General features: G+C 58.1%; 1 protein-coding gene across 4 annotated transcripts in view; it reads left to right on the forward strand.

Annotated features, from left to right (window-relative positions):
* Positions 1 to 25,078, forward strand: part of LOC146863403 (PC-esterase domain-containing protein 1A-like) — a 408,407-nt gene that overhangs the window by 274,917 nt on the left and 108,412 nt on the right. The gene's annotated exons all lie outside the window — the stretch shown is intronic.

The following is a 25,078-nucleotide window of genomic DNA, read 5'->3' on the forward strand; positions in this document are numbered from 1 at the left end:
CGATACAACGTGGCACATAAAACAACACGCAATGTGGTGGAGCGCACGTTTGGACTACTGAAGAGCAGGTTCCGCTGCCTGCACAAGAGCGGAGGCGCACGCCAGTACAAACCCATCACCTGCTGCAAGATTATTGCCACTTGTGCAATGCTGCACAACCTTGCCACGAAAAAAGGTACAGATGTGGAACTAACATATTTTGAGGACAACGAGGATGAGTCAGGCCAGCCAGAGGGCAACGCAGCTAGAGTGCCAACTGCAATCGATGGGAGAGAGAGACGGGCAGAGATCACATGCAACTATTTCTGAGTAAGTGAGGGGACACAGCGAGTTGTGAGAAGTCATGACGTAGTTTTAATGTGGCACCACGCCATGAACACATGAACAGGCCCATCAGGCAATATACCATCTATACAAGGAGTATGTCCAGGGTTACGTCACCCAATGGGAAGTGGCTTAGCAGGGCTACATCAATGTTTGCGCATACGCGCTGCAGTGGTGGATTGCACGGCCTGTGCATCCTCACTAGAGCCAACCCCAAGCCGCCTGCTGCTCCTGCGTGCTTCTGGGACGGGGGGTGTGATGCTGCTGCTGGTGTCGATGCTCTCCGCAGCATCCCCTGCAGCAGTTGTCGACGCCTGACTAGTCAATAGCACCCCTAGTGCACTTGTCACCTGCACCATCCCCCTAGACAGGTCGCTGCAGCACTGTGTTAGGCCCTCCTGCATCGTCACAGAGCGCCGGCACAGTAGAGAAGTCGCAGTTGCCAGACGGTTGAGTGCCCTGCTGGTAGTGTCCCTTCTCTGGCGTTCCCGGCGCCGTGCTTCGATGTCAGCATCTAATTTGCTGCACAACTGCTGGATTGACTGGGACATGTCCAGAATGCCCGCAGCCATGCCGCTAATGTTACTGTCCATGTTGACTAATGTTTTCCTCATCACCCGCATGTGCCTCTGGACTGACATGACTGCCTTTGATTGCAGGCGCTGTTGCTTCAACATTTGGCCCTCGAGACCCAAGAAGACACCATGGCCGTCAGTGGGTGCTGGTGGACTCTGGACACGCGACCTGCGGCGCCCTCTTGCTCCCGTCTGTGCTGCCTGTGAGGTGTGGGGCACAGTGGCATGGCTCCCTTCCTGGGGCCCGATGCGGTCTTCTGGGCCCATGCTGTCGTCTGACGAGGTGTCTAAGGCTCGTAGCCTGGCTGCTGGACGCCTCCTCATTCTCACACCTGCAAGCGGAGATGTGGCCGGTGATTCGAACATGAGTGGCGATGCTGGCTCTGGTTGTGGTGATGCTGGCTCTGGTTGTGGTGATGCTGGCTCTCGGTGAGGTGATGCTGGCTCTGGGTGCGGCGAGGCTGGCTGTGTTGGTGGTGCGGCTGCCAGTGGGCCTGCTCCCTGGTCTGAGCTTGTGCTGGCTAGAGGTGATACTTGTGGCCGGTGTGCCGTCTCTCCTGCAGCATGCCCTGTCCTGCATGATGTCACATCTGTGGACAGAAATACAACATTGGCTCAGTGTCCCCGAAGGGCTGCATTGCAAGCGTCACAATAAAACATTTCACATTCCAATATGTCCTCTGTCTCCTTGTGCCTCGAGTGCGTGACATGCCTTGTTGCCCTGTAACATTTACGTCATGGTTAGTGTTGCCCTGACTACATCTCCCGGAATGCATTGCCTGTCTGCACTGACACGTGTGGACTGCAGTGTGATTCTCGTTTCACAATGGGGGATGTGGGATAGGGGTAGGGGGGGCTACATTGCTGTGCTTTCGTCTTACCTTGGTGTGTTGCGGCTCTGGCAGAGCTGTCGGCGTCCCCAAGACCCACGACGCTCTCCTGCTGGATTGTGGCCGCCACCAGCTCCTCCAGTTCGGTGAGGGCAGGTGCCCTGTTGGTTCCACCTCCGGTCTGGCTGGCCTCCTTCTGGATGTCGCCCATCTTCCTCTTGGTTACAATCCTCAGGTCATACCAGCGCTTTTTGAGGACCTCAATGTCCCTGTGGGTCACTCCCACAGCATTGACCTGCGCCTGGATGGCCAGCCATATGTTGCGCTTTTCCGCCTCAGGCACTTGCAGGGATTGCATTCCAAACAGCTTCTGGTGCTGCTTCACCACCTCCTCCACCAGCACCTGGAGTTCCTTGGGGCTAAATTTCAGCTTCCTCCTCCTTTCCCCTCCGTCTTTCTGTGTTCTCTGGCTGGACATGCTGTTCGTTTACCCGCTCGCACATGCAACGGCTCCCTGCCTCTCCTCTGCACTCCAAGCCTCTCCAGGGTCGGCTAATTATGTACACCTGCCTGGGTGTGGCCACTTCGGCTAATTATGTACACCTGCCTGGGTGTGGGCACTTCCTGGTTGGGTGGGCTGTCGTTGCACAGGATTAGCTGTTTCGTCGAGTCATGTGATTTTATTTATCGAATCCGTACATACCGATTTCGGTATTTTCCGATTCGGTAAATACCACCTGGGTATTTTCCGATTCGGTAAATACCACCTCGGTATTTTCCGATTCGGTAAATACCACCTCGGTATTTACCGATTCGGTAAATACCGATTCTTGAATACCGAATGTTACCGAATCGGTAACTGTTACCGAATTTTTACCTACATATAACTTACCGATTCTAATTTACCGATTCGGTACGGCTCGGTATTTAAGAACCGGTAAAATTTATTTACCTACATGAGGCCCTAAGAGTGGTGTCTGTTGTGGGCGTGCTACTGTGGAACTCTTCATCTGATGGCAGATGTCGTTAATTAAGGACGCAGTCCCTAGTCTGTTTGTACAGACCAGGCCATCAGTAGTGTTGCTTTAATAATAAAATTGTATTTGCCACCCCTGCGTGTGCAGGGGCTGAGCCTCTCATGCTAGCATCAAACCTAATCTGCGATCTGAATTTACTCTTCCTCTATCCCTCACTCCGGAAATATGACCTAATGTTTTTGCACTTAACTAGTAGGAGTACTTTGCTGGAAAGCCTTATGGCAGGTGGGTATTGTCACGCACAGCATTCACAGCCACCATGATGTCTGTCTACCCTTGTGGTTGAATGAGTAATCGCAGTAACAGCTGCAGTTTACCATTGAATTCCCTACAACGTGTATACCTACACTCTGACTTAAGGTGTGTATCATATGAGTCCATGGCAAACATTCTCTCCGCTTAGCCATGTCAGAAACTGGCTCTATATATACTGCACTAAAGTGAGGTACAGTGTGTATAGAGTCCAAGGGTCTCGAGAGCTTTGGCAGAGGTTAAAGTTAGATAGAACCTTACTCTGTAAAGTGGTAGCTTGGTCGAGCAGTAAGGCTGTATCAGGACAGTGTTAAGCATTTGATGTACACACTCAGTAACCAAATTCATTCACACACTCCAGAACTGAACTCTAGGCCAATTGTTTTTGTATTAAAAATATACAGTTTTATTTCTAGAACCAAGCAAGCCTGGTACAGGTAAGCATATAAATACGTTGCAGTAGTAAATTACTTTTATGAACACAGTTCAGAATTGCATTATAACTTGTACTGGTTTTGGTTACAGTTTTAGGTAAGCAGTTTGCAACACATTGCAGGTATAGTACATTCAAATTAAATGGGCTTTTTAAGTAAAATGCAGTTAATTACCTTTCATATTACTTTAGCTAACCCAGGGTTGGATCCTAGATTCAGCCCTGGGACATTTCCTGAAAACCGGCGAGTAAATGCGTTTCAGTTAGAGGTACAATTTTTAACGAATATTATTGCATTTCAAAAGTTGACATACTTTTTCACATAGCATCACCATTGTTATCCTATGGGAGGAAATTCACTTAGCATGTAAGTTACTTTTGCGTTACTTTTGTAAACCAGTGCTGGACTCCTAGATTCAGCACTGGGACATCTACTTAAAACAGGTAAGTAATTATGTTTTTGTAGTTTTTACGTTTTTTAAAGAATATTCTTGTATTTCAAAAGTTGACAAACTTTTTCACACAGAACCCCCAATGTTATCCTATGGAAGGAAATTCAATTCACAGGTAAGTTACTTTTTAGTTATGCTTCATACTGAGTAAGAAAAGTATGTCAAATTCATTCCAGCCTCCTTTCTGGACCCAGACTGATTCCACATATCCTGATGCAGTTCAAAAATACTTTCTTCCACTTACTCCACCTGATAGCGCGCGGGTCAACAGCTCGGGTTATACACACCCATACCTAAATGCTCACTTGGTCCCAAACCATTCACACAAATGAGTTAGCAGACCCTGCTAATATCAATTTTTGAGTTTTACCTGCAATTTTAATTTCACCTTTACCAAGTATTACCAATTTATCTCCTTAATGATGTCTTTCTAGATGAATCATGTTTCTGAGATAGTTTAAGGTAGAAAATGACATTTATCTTGTGCTTGAAATAACCACAACCTTTGGAAAACCTTTATCCAAATTAATAATTTTGTGAGTCAAAATAAATCGCAGCTTAAACACATTATTTCAAGAGGCAAAATTAAGTCAAATAAAAGACAGTCAAAATAATGATCAATGAAGAAGGTACCTCCAAAAAGGAAAAGAGAGAAAGAGCAGGCACAATGACAGTCTTCTCAGATTTATATTTACCTAAGGTGATAGATGAACCCAACTATTTGAAGATAGCTCAGATAGAATCTGCCAGGACAGGAAGCGGACAGAGGAATTGGACAGATTCGCATCTACGAAGGTGACCTCTTCTAAGTGCAACCCCAGCGTCGCACCCCTCTCTGATACTACTCTCCTCTGGTGTCCCTCTTCCAAAATTCCCTCTAGATGATTAGATTAGCGATCAGTATCTCAATTTCTCGAGCAGAGTTTCTGGCAGCAGCAGGGTCTGAGACAGCGTCTCAGACAGAATAGCAGCATACACGTTGGGTCGGTGAGGAGTCGGAATGGTGGGTCTGACAAACTATCTAACTTACCTTTTTTATATTCTTCTTTATTCATGTACCACCCCAATGTATCCAAGTTTGTGTTTTCCCTTATTCTAATTGGTCAGGGCGGTAGGTGAGTTCATCACACCATATTAAAAGTAATAATTTTACTGTGGACTGTTCTATGTTTCCGCCCCTTAATTTACTTTCCCATAGCTTTATTCCCACCCGCATTTCACATTATGTTCAATAAGACTTTGCAACAATTATTTGTTTCATGCTTTAAGTCCACAAGTTCAATTTCCCAGGCAACTTCAGCTTGAGGTGGCCTTGGATGTGATTCAAGTTTCTTCATGGGTTTCCGGCCAGTCTTTATGCGCAGGCGCGCTGGTCAGATGGGATAGGGGTTTCCGTCACCCTCTGAGGCCCAAATAAGAACTAATAATAAAATCAGAAAGAAATACGTTAAAACACGGAACAAATGATTTCACTGTATACCACTTATCTCTACTATATCCCCATTTACTTATATAAATCTTTTGCATTAGTGTTTAGTAGAACTTACGAGGTTTAATTTAGCAGTAGCATATGCGTTAATGTGTGAGTTTCAAGTGGCTATTTTATAGCTATTGCACAGCTGCAAAGTTTTCCCACCAAGCGACCGAATACGTCATACTACGTAGGTGCTGTAGACGCATGCGCAATGAAGTTCCCGTGTTTTTTGGCGGCCATATTAAGACACTCTGCTTACTTGTTACTAATACACATAGAAAAGCTTCCCCTGGATACTGTATGTCATGTTTAATGTAATATTAGTAATCACAAAACAGGTTGATTATGGTGTAACACGTTATTTGAGAGGATTGCATCCGAGCAAGTCTTTTATTACGAAACCTTGCTCCATCAATCCCCTCTCTGATGGCATTTAATGCCATCACTAATTTCTACTAAATCAGATGCCAACTTTAGCACATCTCAATTTCTTCTTCAACCATTTCATTTTTCTTTTTCCCTTTACACTATAATCCTCTCACTCTTTTATCAAAAATCTCCTTTTAATTCTTCGAGTTGTATTTCCTCTAATTTTCTTTTCTTACCTCTTTCATTCAATTCATATTTCTTTCTCCCTTTGCAGCATTTATGCCAGAACATTATAGCTAATACTAAGAGTGGTATTCCCATTATGGTCAGTATTATATGACCTAGAATACCATTACCTATGTTAGAAAACCAACTACCTACACTTGTAATGCTATTCATCAATTTTGGCCAAACATTTTCAACTTCCAGTGGTTTCCAATCTTCCTCTAATTTTGTAATATATTTTATGAATTTCCCAATTTCAACGCTTTTGTCTGGAATATACGTGCAACAATGTTGCGCTGTCAGTAATTTACAGGCTCCACCCTCTTTTGCCAATAGTATGTCAAGAGCAAGTCTATTTAGCATAACCATAGATCTGACCGAAACTAATTCAGTGTTAATCATTAAGAATCCTCCAGCAGTGTCAGTGGATAATCGATCAACTACTGTAGACAACTGACACATTTTCTGTGAATTTAGAAGAACTACCACTGAAGGTATCGATGCACCAAAAATGTCACCTACTATTTCTGAAAAACTAGCTCTTTTTACACGCGATAGTTCATTATTGCTTCCAGTGACTCACTTTACATGATAAACTTTAGGGAATACTATTCTAAAATAGCAACTCCTGTACCAGTGGGCAGGAAGCCAAATTCATTTCAGCCTCATCTTCTGCACACAAGTCTGGAAGATTGTCTAAAGCTGCTTGCTATTCTGCCCCCAAACGATGCAATAAGAGATCACCTCCTTTCTGGACCCAGATTGATTCTACATATCCTGATGCAGTACCACACACATAATAGATTCCGCTCGAGGACCGTTTCCCTGTTGCTGGATACTGGGGCTTGTCAAGCACAACGGACGCCGCATCCTGGAGCCATAACGCTGCCTGAACTCACCTGCTGAAGGGGAGAGCCTGCTAATAGAGATCCACGCATTCGGGACTGCGAGGACCAGGGAGCCGTGCGTGCTCCACACCGGCTGCACCTGGCCCTCTTCCCGACTCCTCCCCCGCAAAGTACATTACGACTCGCGGCCCCCGCTTCGCGGGAGCCGCTCGAGGACCGTTTCCCTGTTGCTGGATACTGGGGCTTGTCAAGCACAACGGACGCCGCATCCTGGAGCCATAACGCTGCCTGAACTCACCTGCTGAAGGGGAGAGCCTGCTAATAGAGATCCACGCATTCGGGACTGCGAGGACCAGGGAGCCGTGCGCGCTCCACACCGGCTGCACCTGGCCCTCTTCCCGACTCCTCCCCCGCAAAGTACATTACGACTCGCGGCCCCCGCTTCGCGGGGGCCGCTCGAGGACCGTTTCCCTGTTGCTGGATACTGGGGCTTGTCAAGCACAACGGACGCCGCATCCTGGAGCCATAACGCTGCCTGAACTCACCTGCTGAAGGGGAGAGCCTGCTAATAGAGATCCACGCATTCGGGACTGCGAGGACCAGGGAGCCGTGCGCGCTCCACACCGGCTGTACCTGGCCCTCTTCCCGACTCCTCCCCCGCAAAGTACATTACGACTCGCGGCCCCCGCTTCGCGGGCGCCGCTCGAGGACCGTTTCCCTGTTGCTGGATACTGGGGCTTGTCAAGCACAACGGACGCCGCATCCTGGAGCCATAACGCTGCCTGAACTCACCTGCTGAAGGGGAGAGCCTGCTAATAGAGATCCACGCATTCGGGACTGCGAGGACCAGGGAGCCGTGCGCGCTCCACACCGGCTGCACCTGGCCCTCTTCCCGACTCCTCCCCCGCAAAGTACATTACGACTCGCGGCCCCCGCTTCGCGGGCGCCGCTCGAGGACCGTTTCCCTGTTGCTGGATACTGGGGCTTGTCAAGCACAACGGACGCCGCATCCTGGAGCCATAACGCTGCCTGAACTCACCTGCTGAAGGGGAGAGCCTGCTAATAGAGATCCACGCATTCGGGACTGCGAGGACCAGGGAGCCGTGCGCGCTCCACACCGGCTGCACCTGGCCCTCTTCCCGACTCCTCCCCCGCAAAGTACATTACGACTCGCGGCCCCCGCTTCGCGGGAGCCGCTCGAGGACCGTTTCCCTGTTGCTGGATACTGGGGCTTGTCAAGCCCAACGGACGCCGCATCCTGGAGCCATAACGCTGCCTGAACTCACCTGCTGAAGGGGAGAGCCTGCTAATAGAGATCCACGCATTCGGGACTGCGAGGACCAGGGAGCCGTGCGCGCTCCACACCGGCTGCACCTGGCCCTCTTCCCGACTCCTCCCCCGCAAAGTACATTACGACTCGCGGCCCCCGCTTCGCGGGAGCCGCTCGAGGACCGTTTCCCTGTTGCTGGATACTGGGGCTTGTCAAGCACAACGGACGCCGCATCCTGGAGCCATAACGCTGCCTGAACTCACCTGCTGAAGGGGAGAGCCTGCTAATAGAGATCCACGCATTCGGGACTGCGAGGACCAGGGAGCCGTGCGCGCTCCACACCGGCTGTACCTGGCCCTCTTCCCGACTCCTCCCCCGCAAAGTACATTACGACTCGCGGCCCCCGCTTTGCGGGCGCCGCTCGAGGACCGTTTCCCTGTTGCTGGATACTGGGGCTTGTCAAGCACAACGGACGCCGCATCCTGGAGCCATAACGCTGCCTGAACTCACCTGCTGAAGGGGAGAGCCTGCTAATAGAGATCCACGCATTCGGGACTGCGAGGACCAGGGAGCCGTGCGCGCTCCACACCGGCTGCACCTGGCCCTCTTCCCGACTCCTCCCCCGCAAAGTACATTACGACTCGCGGCCCCCGCTTCGCGGGCGCCGCTCGAGGACCGTTTCCCTGTTGCTGGATACTGGGGCTTGTCAAGCACAACGGACGCCGCATCCTGGAGCCATAACGCTGCCTGAACTCACCTGCTGAAGGGGAGAGCCTGCTAATAGAGATCCACGCATTCGGGACTGCGAGGACCAGGGAGCCGTGCGCGCTCCACACCGGCTGCACCTGGCCCTCTTCCCGACTCCTCCCCCGCAAAGTACATTACGACTCGCGGCCCCCGCTTCGCGGGAGCCGCTCGAGGACCGTTTCCCTGTTGCTGGATACTGGGGCTTGTCAAGCCCAACGGACGCCGCATCCTGGAGCCATAACGCTGCCTGAACTCACCTGCTGAAGGGGAGAGCCTGCTAATAGAGATCCACGCATTCGGGACTGCGAGGACCAGGGAGCCGTGCGCGCTCCACACCGGCTGCACCTGGCCCTCTTCCCGACTCCTCCCCCGCAAAGTACATTACGACTCGCGGCCCCCGCTTCGCGGGAGCCGCTCGAGGACCGTTTCCCTGTTGCTGGATACTGGGGCTTGTCAAGCACAACGGACGCCGCATCCTGGAGCCATAACGCTGCCTGAACTCACCTGCTGAAGGGGAGAGCCTGCTAATAGAGATCCACGCATTCGGGACTGCGAGGACCAGGGAGCCGTGCGCGCTCCACACCGGCTGCACCTGGCCCTCTTCCCGACTCCTCCCCCGCAAAGTACATTACGACTCGCGGCCCCCGCTTCGCGGGAGCCGCTCGAGGACCGTTTCCCTGTTGCTGGATACTGGGGCTTGTCAAGCACAACGGACGCCGCATCCTGGAGCCATAACGCTGCCTGAACTCACCTGCTGAAGGGGAGAGCCTGCTAATAGAGATCCACGCATTCGGGACTGCGAGGACCAGGGAGCCGTGCGCGCTCCACACCGGCTGCACCTGGCCCTCTTCCCGACTCCTCCCCCGCAAAGTACATTACGACTCGCGGGAGCCGCTCGAGGACCGTTTCCCTGTTGCTGGATACTGGGGCTTGTCAAGCACAACGGACGCCGCATCCTGGAGCCATAACGCTGCCTGAACTCACCTGCTGAAGGGGAGAGCCTGCTAATAGAGATCCACGCATTCGGGACTGCGAGGACCAGGGAGCCGTGCGCGCTCCACACCGGCTGCACCTGGCCCTCTTCCCGACTCCTCCCCCGCAAAGTACATTACGACTCGCGGCCCCCGCTTCGCGGGAGCCGCTCGAGGACCGTTTCCCTGTTGCTGGATACTGGAGCTTGTCAAGCACAACGGACGCCGCATCCTGGAGCCATAAAGCTGCCTGAACTCACCTGCTGAAGGGGGAGAGCCTGCTAATAGAGATCCACGCATTCGGGACTGCGAGGACCAGGGAGCCGTGCGCGCTCCACACCGGCTGCACCTGGCCCTCTTCCCGACTCCTCCCCCGCAAAGAACATTACGACTCGCGGCCCCCGCTTCGCGGGAGCCGCTCGAGGACCGTTTCCCTGTTGCTGGATACTGGGGCTTGTCAAGCACAACGGACGCCGCATCCTGGAGCCATAACGCTGCCTGAACTCACCTGCTGAAGGGGAGAGCCTGCTAATAGAGATCCACGCATTCGGGACTGCGAGGACCAGGGAGCCGTGCGCGCTCCACACCGGCTGCACCTGGCCCTCTTCCCGACTCCTCCCCCGCAAAGTACATTACGACTCGCGGCCCCCGCTTCGCGGGAGCCGCTCGAGGACCGTTTCCCTGTTGCTGGATACTGGGGCTTGTCAAGCACAACGGACGCCGCATCCTGGAGCCATAACGCTGCCTGAACTCACCTGCTGAAGGGGAGAGCCTGCTAATAGAGATCCACGCATTCGGGACTGCGAGGACCAGGGAGCCGTGCGCGCTCCACACCGGCTGCACCTGGCCCTCTTCCCGACTCCTCCCTGTTAGAAATGGGATTTCTGGTTGGCTAAGGCTTGCGCCAAGGTCAGGCAGAAACCACCACTCTAGTCAGGGCAAGGAAGTTACACGCCAAAGATAACCCCTGCTCACCCCCTTGGTAGCTTGGCACGAGCAGTCAGGCTTATCTCTGAGGCGATGTGTAAAGCGTTTGCGCGCGCACCCAGCAACAACACCCAAGGCCCACCACAAAGGAAACTCCACACAAGGTATTCTATAAAAATAACCTTTGTATTATACACAACACATTAGATAAAAACACACACTCTACAATGTGCCAGCAGGCACGGGCAGAATTTACAAGGGATTATATGTACAGGGGACAGGGCCACATGGACCGCTGTCCGGAATTAGCACTCTTAGAACATAGCACTTGGAACATAGGAAATAAAATTACTGTTGCACAAAATTACACCTAGCACACAACCAGTCACTACTGGTACAATAATGACCTCCGCGTCATCACACTAGCATCAGGTAAGTACCACCTACGCAACCCTAACCACCTTTAGAAAAACATTGCGCAGGGAATCAGGACCTCACTAGCACCACCTGTGTTAGGGAGAAAACAACCACCTAAGTATCACAATACCTGTAGGGGTCTAAGCACATAAACACATGATGCATAACATTCAGAGGTGTAAAGCAAAGCACATGACGCATAAACACATTCAGAGGTGCAGGAAAGGAACAATGGCGCAAAAACTCACATTAGCCACTACTGTGGCAGTCCCTGGGCCAGCTGGCCTAGTAGGGGCAAGGACGCCCTGCGTCCAGAAAAGTCAGGGCACGCCGGCGCAGGCTGCGCAAGCCAGAACACCGAGGCCACAACCTAAACGTTGCAGTTGCCCACTAAGTGCTGGGCAACTGGGGAAATGCTGGGGCCAACGTTGGAGCCTCCCAGGGCTCTGAAACGAATGAAATGCCCCCTAGAGCCTTTGTGGCTCTAAACAACCAATGCCCTGTAACGTTGGAGCCCCTCTGGGCTCTAAAGTAATAATGCCCCCACGATGGAGTCCCTTCCGTTGGAGTCCCGCTCGGGGGACTCGAAAGAAGAAGGCGCCCACGTTGGAGCTACCCGGAGCTCTAGGGGAAAGGTGGGGGCGACGTTGGAGCGGCCCGCTGCCTTCCGGGGCCGCTCTACGGACTAAGAAATGCCCCCGTAGCGTTTGGAGCCTTCACGGCTCTGAACTACATGGCCCCCGTTCGGTGGAGTCCTCCTCCGGGACTCGAGGAGAGAGATGCCCTCGCTGGGGCGGCCCGCTATCAGACGGGGCCGCCCGAGAACTGCGCTGTTCCGTGCCTTCAATGGCACTTCGCACAAGTACCGGCTCCCTCCTGCGGCCCTCACTCACCTTCGGACTTCCGCGGGTCACCCGGGGCTCTCCCTCGCTCTCGGGAGCCCCGGGGGGAGACACCAGCTTCTTCCGCTTCCCGGCTTCGGACGCGGCTTCGTCGTCGAGGCCCCGATCACGTGGGCCACACCCCCTCCCGCTGGACCAATCCCAGCGCGGCAGGGGGATGACGCGGCCGGGACTCCGGGCTGCGGCGGTGATCTTGTTGTCGCGGTGATGCGGGGTGGGCACCCGCTATGGGGGGGTCACCAAGACCAACGCGGAAAAGCCCCTGGCGGGGTGGGCACCCGCTAGGGGTAATAATCCTTCAATAAAGCGGGGTGGGCACCCGCTAACACGCTCAGAAATGTCCCTGGCAGGGTGGGCACCTGCCCGTGGACGTGGGGATCGGCAAGGACCGGGCAAACGCCGGGTGGGCACCGGCTTCCAAAAGCAAAGCGCTCCTGAGCGCTAAAGGCCAACAAAAAGCGCTTCCAGGCGCTTAGGGGTGAAAATGAAAGCGCTCCCAGCGCTTAACGGAGGAAACCACACTCAGTCCAGCAAAGTCCTTCCCTGCAGGCAGCAGGGCAGGGGTGGGGGCAAGGCTGGACCCAGAGCCAGCTCACTGGGCCTCCAGGCAGGGAGGTAGTCCAGGTGGCGGTCCTCTGGTCCAGCGGCAGCAGTAGCCCCCCTCAGGTAAGATCCTGGCAGAGAACAGTTTCTGTGGGGACACAGCCCCATTTTTATACATGCAAACCCTTTGTTCTGGGGTCAGGGTGAGGGGGAAAACCAGTCGCAGCTGGTTGGGGAGCACCCTTGATGTGCTCAGCCCCTCACTCTATTCACTGGAAGGGCTAGGGTCGTCAGTCGCACCACAGGGGGCGGGGCCAGCATTGTGTTTGGAAAACCCTGTCCTATTCAGGACCCAGGTGGACTCCTCCCACCCATCTAGCTGCTGATCTCCCCATTCACCACTGGGTGACTCATCCTGACACTGGGGAATCCCTAGCCCGTCACATGACACGACCAGCCAATCACGCGACAGACACACTGCACACAGAAGTGCCCACTTCTAGAAGTGGCACTTCCACACTAGGTACATGCACGCCGCACACATCATCGCGCAGCATTCACTCCCCCGAGTCCGCACATACCAAACTCGGGCCTGCACACCCCACGCATCAGGAACTACTAGGGACACATACATTCCCCATGCATTCCTATGGGAGGGCAGGCCTATCTCACCACATGCACTCAGAGCACGCACGCACTTTACCCTGTGACACAGGGAAAGTGCGCAGAGACCAAACAATCACCATACCAAGTCACCAATAAAAAGCCAAAAAGTCCAGGGGTGAACCTGCCAGAAGGGCCAAGTCCAACACTCCCCCGCAAAGTACATTACGACTCGCGGCCCCCGCTTCGCGGGGGCCGCTCGAGGACCGTTTCCCTGTTGCTGGATACTGGGGCTTGTCAAGCACAACGGACGCCGCATCCTGGAGCCATAACGCTGCCTGAACTCACCTGCTGAAGGGGAGAGCCTGCTAATAGAGATCCACGCATTCGGGACTGCGAGGACCAGGGAGTCGTGCGCGCTCCACACCGGCTGTACCTGGCCCTCTTCCCGACTCCTCCCCCGCAAAGTACATTACGACTCGCGGCCCCCGCTTCGCGGGCGCCGCTCGAGGACCGTTTCCCTGTTGCTGGATACTGGGGCTTGTCAAGCACAACGGACGCCGCATCCTGGAGCCATAACGCTGCCTGAACTCACCTGCTGAAGGGGAGAGCCTGCTAATAGAGATCCACGCATTCGGGACTGCGAGGACCAGGGAGCCGTGCGCGCTCCACACCGGCTGCACCTGGCCCTCTTCCCGACTCCTCCCCCGCAAAGTACATTACGACTCGCGGCCCCCGCTTCGCGGGCGCCGCTCGAGGACCGTTTCCCTGTTGCTGGATACTGGGGCTTGTCAAGCACAACGGACGCCGCATCCTGGAGCCATAACGCTGCCTGAACTCACCTGCTGAAGGGGAGAGCCTGCTAATAGAGATCCACGCATTCGGGACTGCGAGGACCAGGGAGCCGTGCGCGCTCCACACCGGCTGCACCTGGCCCTCTTCCCGACTCCTCCCCCGCAAAGTACATTACGACTCGCGGCCCCCGCTTCGCGGGAGCCGCTCGAGGACCGTTTCCCTGTTGCTGGATACTGGGGCTTGTCAAGCACAACGGACGCCGCATCCTGGAGCCATAACGCTGCCTGAACTCACCTGCTGAAGGGGAGAGCCTGCTAATAGAGATCCACGCATTCGGGACTGCGAGGACCAGGGAGCCGTGCGCGCTCCACACCGGCTGCACCTGGCCCTCTTCCCGACTCCTCCCCCGCAAAGTACATTACGACTCGCGGCCCCCGCTTCGCGGGCGCCGCTCGAGGACCGTTTCCCTGTTGCTGGATACTGGGGCTTGTCAAGCACAACGGACGCCGCATCCTGGAGCCATAACGCTGCCTGAACTCACCTGCTGAAGGGGAGAGCCTGCTAATAGAGATCCACGCATTCAGGACTGCGAGGACCAGGGAGCCGTGCGCGCTCCATACCGGCTGCACCTGGCCCTCTTCCCGACTCCTCCCCCGCAAAGTACATTACGACTCGCGGCCCCCGCTTCGCGGGAGCCGCTCGAGGACCGTTTCCCTGTTGCTGGATACTGGGGCTTGTCAAGCACAACGGACGCCGCATCCTGGAGCCATAACGCTGCCTGAACTCACCTGCTGAAGGGGAGAGCCTGCTAATAGAGATCCACGCATTCGGGACTGCGAGGACCAGGGAGCCGTGCGCGCTCCACACCGGCTGCACCTGGCCCTCTTCCCGACTCCTCCCCCGCAAAGTACATTACGACTCGCGGCCCCCGCTTCGCGGGCGCCGCTCGAGGACCGTTTCCCTGTTGCTGGATACTGGGGCTTGTCAAGCACAACGGACGCCGCATCCTGGAGCCATAACGCTGCCTGAACTCACCTGCTGAAGGGGAGAGCCTGCTAATAGAGATCCACGCATTCGGGACTGCGAGGACCAGGGAGCCGTGCGCGCTCCACACCGGCTGCACCTGGCCCTCTTCCCGACTCCTCCCCCGCAAAGTACATTACGACTCGCGGCCCCCGCTTCGCGGGAGCCGCTCGAGGACCGTTTCCCTGTTGCTGGATACTGGGGCTTGTCAAGCACAACGGACGCCGCATCCTGGAGCCATAACGCTGCCTGAACTCACCTGCTGAAGGGGAGAGCCTGCTAATAGAGATCCACGCATTCGGGACTGCGAGGACCAGGGAGCCGTGCGCGCTCCACACCGGCTGCACCTGGCCCTCTTCCCGACTCCTCCCCCGCAAAGTACATTACGACTCGCGGCCCCCGCTTCGCGGGCGCCGCTCGAGGACCGTTTCCCTGTTGCTGGATACTGGGGCTTGTCAAGCACAACGGACGCCGCATCCTGGAGCCATAACGCTGCCTGAACTCACCTGCTGAAGGGGAGAGCCTGCTAATAGAGATCCACGCATTCGGGACTGCGAGGACCAGGGAGCCGTGCGCGCTCCACACCGGCTGCACCTGGCCCTCTTCCCGACTCCTCCCCCGCAAAGTACATTACGACTCGCGGCCCCCGCTTCGCGGGCGCCGCTCGAGGACCGTTTCCCTGTTGCTGGATACTGGGGCTTGTCAAGCACAACGGACGCCGCATCCTGGAGCCATAACGCTGCCTGAACTCACCTGCTGAAGGGGAGAGCCTGCTAATAGAGATCCACGCATTCGGGACTGCGAGGACCAGGGAGCCGTGCGCGCTCCACACCGGCTGCACCTGGCCCTCTTCCCGACTCCTCCCCCGCAAAGTACATTACGACTCGCGGCCCCCGCTTCGCGGGAGCCGCTCGAGGACCGTTTCCCTGTTGCTGGATACTGGGGCTTGTCAAGCACAACGGACGCCGCATCCTGGAGCCATAACGCTGCCTGAACTCACCTGCTGAAGGGGAGAGCCTGCTAATAGAGATCCACGCATTCGGGACTGCGAGGACCAGGGAGCCGTGCGCGCTCCACACCGGCTGCACCTGGCCCTCTTCCCGACTCCTCCCCCGCAAAGTACATTACGACTCGCGGCCCCCGCTTCGCGGGAGCCGCTCGAGGACCGTTTCCCTGTTGCTGGATACTGGGGCTTGTCAAGCACAACGGACGCCGCATCCTGGAGCCATAACGCTGCCTGAACTCACCTGCTGAAGGGGAGAGCCTGCTAATAGAGATCCACGCATTCGGGACTGCGAGGACCAGGGAGCCGTGCGCGCTCCACACCGGCTGCACCTGGCCCTCTTCCCGACTCCTCCCCCGCAAAGTACATTACGACTCGCGGCCCCCGCTTCGCGGGTGCCGCTCGAGGACCGTTTCCCTGTTGCTGGATACTGGGGCTTGTCAAGCACAACGGACGCCGCATCCTGGAGCCATAACGCTGCCTGAACTCACCTGCTGAAGGGGAGAGCCTGCTAATAGAGATCCACGCATTCGGGACTGCGAGGACCAGGGAGCCGTGCGCGCTCCACACCGGCTGCACCTGGCCCTCTTCCCGACTCCTCCCCCGCAAAGTACATTACTACTCGCGGCCCCCGCTTCGCGGGTGCCGCTCGAGGACCGTTTCCCTGTTGCTGGATACTGGGGCTTGTCAAGCACAACGGACGCCGCATCCTGGAGCCATAACACTGCCTGAACTCACCTGCTGAAGGGGAGAGCCTGCTAATAGAGATCCACGCATTCGGGACTGCGAGGACCAGGGAGCCGTGCGCGCTCCACACCGGCTGCACCTGGCCCTCTTCCCGACTCCTCCCCCGCAAAGTACATTACGACTCGCGGCCCCCGCTTCGCGGGCGCCGCTCGAGGACCGTTTCCCTGTTGCTGGATACTGGGGCTTGTCAAGCACAACGGACGCCGCATCCTGGAGCCATAACGCTGCCTGAACTCACCTGCTGAAGGGGAGAGCCTGCTAATAGAGATCCACGCATTCGGGACTGCGAGGACCAGGGAGCCGTGCGCGCTCCACACCGGCTGCACCTGGCCCTCTTCCCGACTCCTCCCCCGCAAAGTACATTACGACTCGCGGCCCCCGCTTCGCGGGAGCCGCTCGAGGACCGTTTCCCTGTTGCTGGATACTGGGGCTTGTCAAGCACAACGGACGCCGCATCCTGGAGCCATAACGCTGCCTGAACTCACCTGCTGAAGGGGAGAGCCTGCTAATAGAGATCCACGCATTCGGGACTGCGAGGACCAGGGAGCCGTGCGCGCTCCACACCGGCTGCACCTGGCCCTCTTCCCGACTCCTCCCCCGCAAAGTACATTACGACTCGCGGCCCCCGCTTCGCGGGTGCCGCTCGAGGACCGTTTCCCTGTTGCTGGATACTGGGGCTTGTCAAGCACAACGGACGCCGCATCCTGGAGCCATAACGCTGCCTGAACTCACCTGCTGAAGGGGAGAGCCTGCTAATAGAGATCCACGCATTCGGGACTGCGAGGACCAGGGAGCCGTGCGCGCTCCACACCGGCTGCACCTGGCCCTCTTCCCGACTCCTCCCCCGCAAAGTACATTACGACTCGCGGCCCCCGCTTCGCGGGCGCCGCTCGAGGACCGTTTCCCTGTTGCTGGATACTGGGGCTTGTCAAGCACAACGGACGCCGCATCCTGGAGCCATAACGCTGCCTGAACTCACCTGCTGAAGGGGAGAGCCTGCTAATAGAGATCCACGCATTCGGGACTGCGAGGACCAGGGAGCCGTGCGCGCTCCACACCGGCTGCACCTGGCCCTCTTCCCGACTCCTCCCCCGCAAAGTACATTACGACTCGTGGCCCCCGCTTCGCGGGAGCCGCTCGAGGACCGTTTCCCTGTTGCTGGATACTGGGGCTTGTCAAGCACAACGGACGCCGCATCCTGGAGCCATAACGCTGCCTGAACTCACCTGCTGAAGGGGAGAGCCTGCTAATAGAGATCCACGCATTCGGGACTGCGAGGACCAGGGAGCCGTGCGCGCTCCACACCGGCTGCACCTGGCCCTCTTCCCGACTCCTCCCCCGCAAAGTACATTACGACTCGCGGCCCCCGCTTCGCGGGTGCCGCTCGAGGACCGTTTCCCTGTTGCTGGATACTGGGGCTTGTCAAGCACAACGGACGCCGCATCCTGGAGCCATAACGCTGCCTGAACTCACCTGCTGAAGGGGAGAGCCTGCTAATAGAGATCCACGCATTCGGGACTGCGAGGACCAGGGAGCCGTGCGCGCTCCACACCGGCTGCACCTGGCCCTCTTCCCGACTCCTCCCCCGCAAAGTACATTACGACTCGCGGCCCCCGCTTCGCGGGAGCCGCTCGAGGACCGTTTCCCTGTTGCTGGATACTGGGGCTTGTCAAGCACAACGGACGCCGCATCCTGGAGCCATAACGCTGCCTGAACTCACCTGCTGAAGGGGAGAGCCTGCTAATAGAGATCCACGCATTCGGGACTGCGAGGACCAGGGAGCCGTGCGCGCTCCACACCGGCTGCACCTGGCCCTCTTCCCGACTCCTCCCCCGCAAAGTACATTACGACTCGCGGCCCCCGCTTCGCGGGAGCCGCTCGAGGACCGTTTCCCTGTTGCTGGATACTGGGGCTTGTCAAGCACAACGGACGCCGCATCCTGGAGCCATAACGCTGCCTGAACTCACCTGCTGAAGGGGAGAGCCTGCTAATAGAGATCCACGCATTCGGGACTGCGAGGACCAGGGAGCCGTGCACGCTCCACACCGGCTGCACCTGGCCCTCTTCCCGACTCCTCCCCCGCAAAGTACATTACGACTCGCGGCCCCCGCTTCGCGGGAGCCGCTCGAGGACCGTTTCCCTGTTGCTGGATACTGGGGCTTGTCAAGCACAACGGACGCCGCATCCTGGAGCCATAACGCTGCCTGAACTCACCTGCTGAAGGGGAGAGCCTGCTAATAGAGATCCACGCATTCGGGACTGCGAGGACCAGGGAGCCGTGCGCGCTCCACACCGGCTGCACCTGGCCCTCTTCCCGACTCCTCCCCCGCAAAGTACATTACGACTCGCGGCCCCCGCTTCGCGGGCGCCGCTCGAGGACCGTTTCCCTGTTGCTGGATACTGGGGCTTGTCAAGCACAACGGACGCCGCATCCTGGAGCCATAACGCTGCCTGAACTCACCTGCTGAAGGGGAGAGCCTGCTAATAGAGATCCACGCATTCGGGACTGCGAGGACCAGGGAGCCGTGCGCGCTCCACACCGGCTGCACCTGGCCCTCTTCCCGACTCCTCCCCCGCAAAGTACATTACGACTCGCGGCCCCCGCTTCGCGGGCGCCGCTCGAGGACCGTTTCCCTGTTGCTGGATACTGGGGCTTGTCAAGCACAACGGACGCCGCATCCTGGAGCCATAACGCTGCCCGAACTCACCTGCTGAAGGGGAGAGCCTGCTAATAGAGATCCACGCATTCGGGACTGCGAGGACCAGGGAGCCGTGCGCGCTCCACACCGGCTGCACCTGGCCCTCTTCCCGACTCCTCCCCCGCAAAGTACATTACGACTCGCGGCCCCCGCTCGAGGACCGTTTCCCTGTTGCTGGATACTGGGGCTTGTCAAGCACAACGGACGCCGCATCCTGGAGCCATAACGCTGCCTGAACTCACCTGCTGAAGGGGAGAGCCTGCTAATAGAGATCCACGCATTCGGGACTGCGAGGACCAGGGAGCCGTGCGCGCTCCACACCGGCTGCACCTGGCCCTCTTCCCGACTCCTCCCCCGCAAAGTACATTACGACTCGCGGCCCCCGCTTCGCGGGAGCCGCTCGAGGACCGTTTCCCTGTTGCTGGATACTGGGGCTTGTCAAGCACAACGGACGCCGCATCCTGGAGCCATAACGCTGCCTGAACTCACCTGCTGAAGGGGAGAGCCTGCTAATAGAGATCCACGCATTCGGGACTGCGAGGACCAGGGAGCCGTGCACGCTCCACACCGGCTGCACCTGGCCCTCTTCCCGACTCCTCCCCCGCAAAGTACATTACGACTCGCGGCCCCCGCTTCGCGGGGGCCGCTCGAGGACCGTTTCCCTGTTGCTGGATACTGGGGCTTGTCAAGCACAACGGACGCCGCATCCTGGAGCCATAACGCTGCCTGAACTCACCTGCTGAAGGGGAGAGCCTGCTAATAGAGATCCACGCATTCGGGACTGCGAGGACCAGGGAGCCGTGCGCGCTCCACACCGGCTGCACCTGGCCCTCTTCCCGACTCCTCCCCCGCAAAGTACATTACGACTCGCGGGCGCCGCTCGAGGACCGTTTCCCTGTTGCTGGATACTGGGGCTTGTCAAGCACAACGGACGCCGCATCCTGGAGCCATAACGCTGCCTGAACTCACCTGCTGAAGGGGAGAGCCTGCTAATAGAGATCCACGCATTCGGGACTGCGAGGACCAGGGAGCCGTGCGCGCTCCACACCGGCTGCACCTGGCCCTCTTCCCGACTCCTCCCCCGCAAAGTACATTACGACTCGCGGCCCCCGCTTCGCGGGCGCCGCTCGAGGACCGTTTCCCTGTTGCTGGATACTGGGGCTTGTCAAGCACAACGGACGCCGCATCCTGGAGCCATAACGCTGCCTGAACTCACCTGCTGAAGGGGAGAGCCTGCTAATAGAGATCCACGCATTCGGGACTGCGAGGACCAGGGAGCCGTGCGCGCTCCACACCGGCTGCACCTGGCCCTCTTCCCGACTCCTCCCCCGCAAAGTACATTACGACTCGCGGCCCCCGCTTCGCGGGAGCCGCTCGAGGACCGTTTCCCTGTTGCTGGATACTGGGGCTTGTCAAGCACAACGGACGCCGCATCCTGGAGCCATAACGCTGCCTGAACTCACCTGCTGAAGGGGAGAGCCTGCTAATAGAGATCCACGCATTCGGGACTGCGAGGACCAGGGAGCCGTGCGCGCTCCACACCGGCTGCACCTGGCCCTCTTCCCGACTCCTCCCCCGCAAAGTACATTACGACTCGCGGCCCCCGCTTCGCGGGAGCCGCTCGAGGACCGTTTCCCTGTTGCTGGATACTGGGGCTTGTCAAGCACAACGGACGCCGCATCCTGGAGCCATAACGCTGCCTGAACTCACCTGCTGAAGGGGAGAGCCTGCTAATAGAGATCCACGCATTCGGGACTGCGAGGACCAGGGAGCCGTGCACGCTCCACACCGGCTGCACCTGGCCCTCTTCCCGACTCCTCCCCCGCAAAGTACATTACGACTCGCGGCCCCCGCTTCGCGGGAGCCGCTCGAGGACCGTTTCCCTGTTGCTGGATACTGGGGCTTGTCAAGCACAACGGACGCCGCATCCTGGAGCCATAACGCTGCCTGAACTCACCTGCTGAAGGGGAGAGCCTGCTAATAGAGATCCACGCATTCGGGACTGCGAGGACCAGGGAGCCGTGCGCGCTCCACACCGGCTGCACCTGGCCCTCTTCCCGACTCCTCCCCCGCAAAGTACATTACGACTCGCGGCCCCCGCTTCGCGGGAGCCGCTCGAGGACCGTTTCCCTGTTGCTGGATACTGGGGCTTGTCAAGCACAACGGACGCCGCATCCTGGAGCCATAACGCTGCCTGAACTCACCTGCTGAAGGGGAGAGCCTGCTAATAGAGATCCACGCATTCGGGACTGCGAGGACCAGGGAGCCGTGCGCGCTCCACACCGGCTGCACCTGGCCCTCTTCCCGACTCCTCCCCCGCAAAGTACATTACGACTCGCGGCCCCCGCTTCGCGGGCGCCGCTCGAGGACCGTTTCCCTGTTGCTGGATACTGGGGCTTGTCAAGCACAACGGACGCCGCATCCTGGAGCCATAACGCTGCCTGAACTCACCTGCTGAAGGGGAGAGCCTGCTAATAGAGATCCACGCATTCGGGACTGCGAGGACCAGGGAGCCGTGCGCGCTCCACACCGGCTGCACCTGGCCCTCTTCCCGACTCCTCCCCCGCAAAGTACATTACGACTCGCGGCCCCCGCTTCGCGGGAGCCGCTCGAGGACCGTTTCCCTGTTGCTGGATACTGGGGCTTGTCAAGCACAACGGACGCCGCATCCTGGAGCCATAACGCTGCCTGAACTCACCTGCTGAAGGGGAGAGCCTGCTAATAGAGATCCACGCATTCGGGACTGCGAGGACCAGGGAGCCGTGCACGCTCCACACCGGCTGCACCTGGCCCTCTTCCCGACTCCTCCCCCGCAAAGTACATTACGACTCGCGGCCCCCGCTTCGCGGGTGCCGCTCGAGGACCGTTTCCCTGTTGCTGGATACTGGGGCTTGTCAAGCACAACGGACGCCTCATCCTGGAGCCATAACGCTGCCTGAACTCACCTGCTGAAGGGGAGAGCCTGCTAATAGAGATCCACGCATTCGGGACTGCGAGGACCAGGGAGCCGTGCGCGCTCCACACCGGCTGCACCTGGCCCTCTTCCCGACTCCTCCCCCGCAAAGTACATTACGACTCGCGGCCCCCGCTTCGCGGGAGCCGCTCGAGGACCGTTTCCCTGTTGCTGGATACTGGGGCTTGTCAAGCACAACGGACGCCGCATCCTGGAGCCATAACGCTGCCTGAACTCACCTGCTGAAGGGGAGAGCCTGCTAATAGAGATCCACGCATTCGGGACTGCGAGGACCAGGGAGCCGTGCGCGCTCCACACCGGCTGCACCTGGCCCTCTTCCCGACTCCTCCCCCGCAAAGTACATTACGACTCGCGGCCCCCGCTTCGCGGGCGCCGCTCGAGGACCGTTTCCCTGTTGCTGGATACTGGGGCTTGTCAAGCACAACGGACGCCGCATCCTGGAGCCATAACGCTGCCTGAACTCACCTGCTGAAGGGGAGAGCCTGCTAATAGAGATCCACGCATTCGGGACTGCGAGGACCAGGGAGCCGTGCGCGCTCCACACCGGCTGCACCTGGCCCTCTTCCCGACTCCTCCCCCGCAAAGTACATTACGACTCGCGGCCCCCGCTTCGCGGGAGCCGCTCGAGGACCGTTTCCCTGTTGCTGGATACTGGGGCTTGTCAAGCACAACGGACGCCGCATCCTGGAGCCATAACGCTGCCTGAACTCACCTGCTGAAGGGGAGAGCCTGCTAATAGAGATCCACGCATTCGGGACTGCGAGGACCAGGGAGCCGTGCGCGCTCCACACCGGCTGCACCTGGCCCTCTTCCCGACTCCTCCCCCGCAAAGTACATTACGACTCGCGGCCCCCGCTTCGCGGGAGCCGCTCGAGGACCGTTTCCCTGTTGCTGGATACTGGGGCTTGTCAAGCACAACGGACGCCGCATCCTGGAGCCATAACGCTGCCTGAACTCACCTGCTGAAGGGGAGATCCTGCTAATAGAGATCCACGCATTCGGGACTGCGAGGACCAGGGAGCCGTGCACGCTCCACACCGGCTGCACCTGGCCCTCTTCCCGACTCCTCCCCCGCAAAGTACATTACGACTCGCGGCCCCCGCTTCGCGGGAGCCGCTCGAGGACCGTTTCCCTGTTGCTGGATACTGGGGCTTGTCAAGCACAACGGACGCCGCATCCTGGAGCCATAACGCTGCCTGAACTCACCTGCTGAAGGGGAGAGCCTGCTAATAGAGATCCACGCATTCGGGACTGCGAGGACCAGGGAGCCGTGCGCGCTCCACACCGGCTGCACCTGGCCCTCTTCCCGACTCCTCCCCCGCAAAGTACATTACGACTCGCGGCCCCCGCTTCGCGGGCGCCGCTCGAGGACCGTTTCCCTGTTGCTGGATACTGGGGCTTGTCAAGCACAACGGACGCCGCATCCTGGAGCCATAACGCTGCCTGAACTCACCTGCTGAAGGGGAGAGCCTGCTAATAGAGATCCACGCATTCGGGACTGCGAGGACCAGGGAGCCGTGCGCGCTCCACACCGGCTGCACCTGGCCCTCTTCCCGACTCCTCCCCCGCAAAGTACATTACGACTCGCGGCCCCCGCTTCGCGGGAGCCGCTCGAGGACCGTTTCCCTGTTGCTGGATACTGGGGCTTGTCAAGCACAACGGACGCCGCATCCTGGAGCCATAACGCTGCCTGAACTCACCTGCTGAAGGGGAGAGCCTGCTAATAGAGATCCACGCATTCGGGACTGCGAGGACCAGGGAGCCGTGCGCGCTCCACACCGGCTGCACCTGGCCCTCTTCCCGACTCCTCCCCCGCAAAGTACATTACGACTCGCGGCCCCCGCTTCGCGGGAGCCGCTCGAGGACCGTTTCCCTGTTGCTGGATACTGGGGCTTGTCAAGCACAACGGACGCCGCATCCTGGAGCCATAACGCTGCCTGAACTCACCTGCTGAAGGGGAGAGCCTGCTAATAGAGATCCACGCATTCGGGACTGCGAGGACCAGGGAGCCGTGCACGCTCCACACCGGCTGCACCTGGCCCTCTTCCCGACTCCTCCCCCGCAAAGTACATTACGACTCGTGGCCCCCGCTTCGCGGGAGCCGCTCGAGGACCGTTTCCCTGTTGCTGGATACTGGGGCTTGTCAAGCACAACGGACGCCGCATCCTGGAGCCATAACGCTGCCTGAACTCACCTGCTGAAGGGGAGAGCCTGCTAATAGAGATCCACGCATTCGGGACTGCGAGGACCAGGGAGCCGTGCGCGCTCCACACCGGCTGCACCTGGCCCTCTTCCCGACTCCTCCCCCGCAAAGTACATTACGACTCGCGGCCCCCGCTTCGCGGGCGCCGCTCGAGGACCGTTTCCCTGTTGCTGGATACTTATACTCGACAGGGCCTGTCAAGCACAACGGACGCCGCATCCTGGAGCCATAACGCTGCCTGAACTCACCTGCTGAAGGGGAGAGCCTGCTAATAGAGATCCACGCATTCGGGACTGCGAGGACCAGGGAGCCGTGCGCGCTCCACACCGGCTGCTCCTGGCCTCTTCCCGACTCCTCCCCCGCAAAGTACATTACGACTCGCGGCCCCCGCTTCGCGGGCGCCGCTCGAGGACCGTTTCCCTGTTGCTGGATACT

The sequence above is a fragment of the Triturus cristatus genome, chromosome 2_2 (assembly GCF_964204655.1).
Source record: "Triturus cristatus chromosome 2_2, aTriCri1.1, whole genome shotgun sequence".
Classification (NCBI taxonomy): domain Eukaryota; kingdom Metazoa; phylum Chordata; class Amphibia; order Caudata; family Salamandridae; genus Triturus; species Triturus cristatus.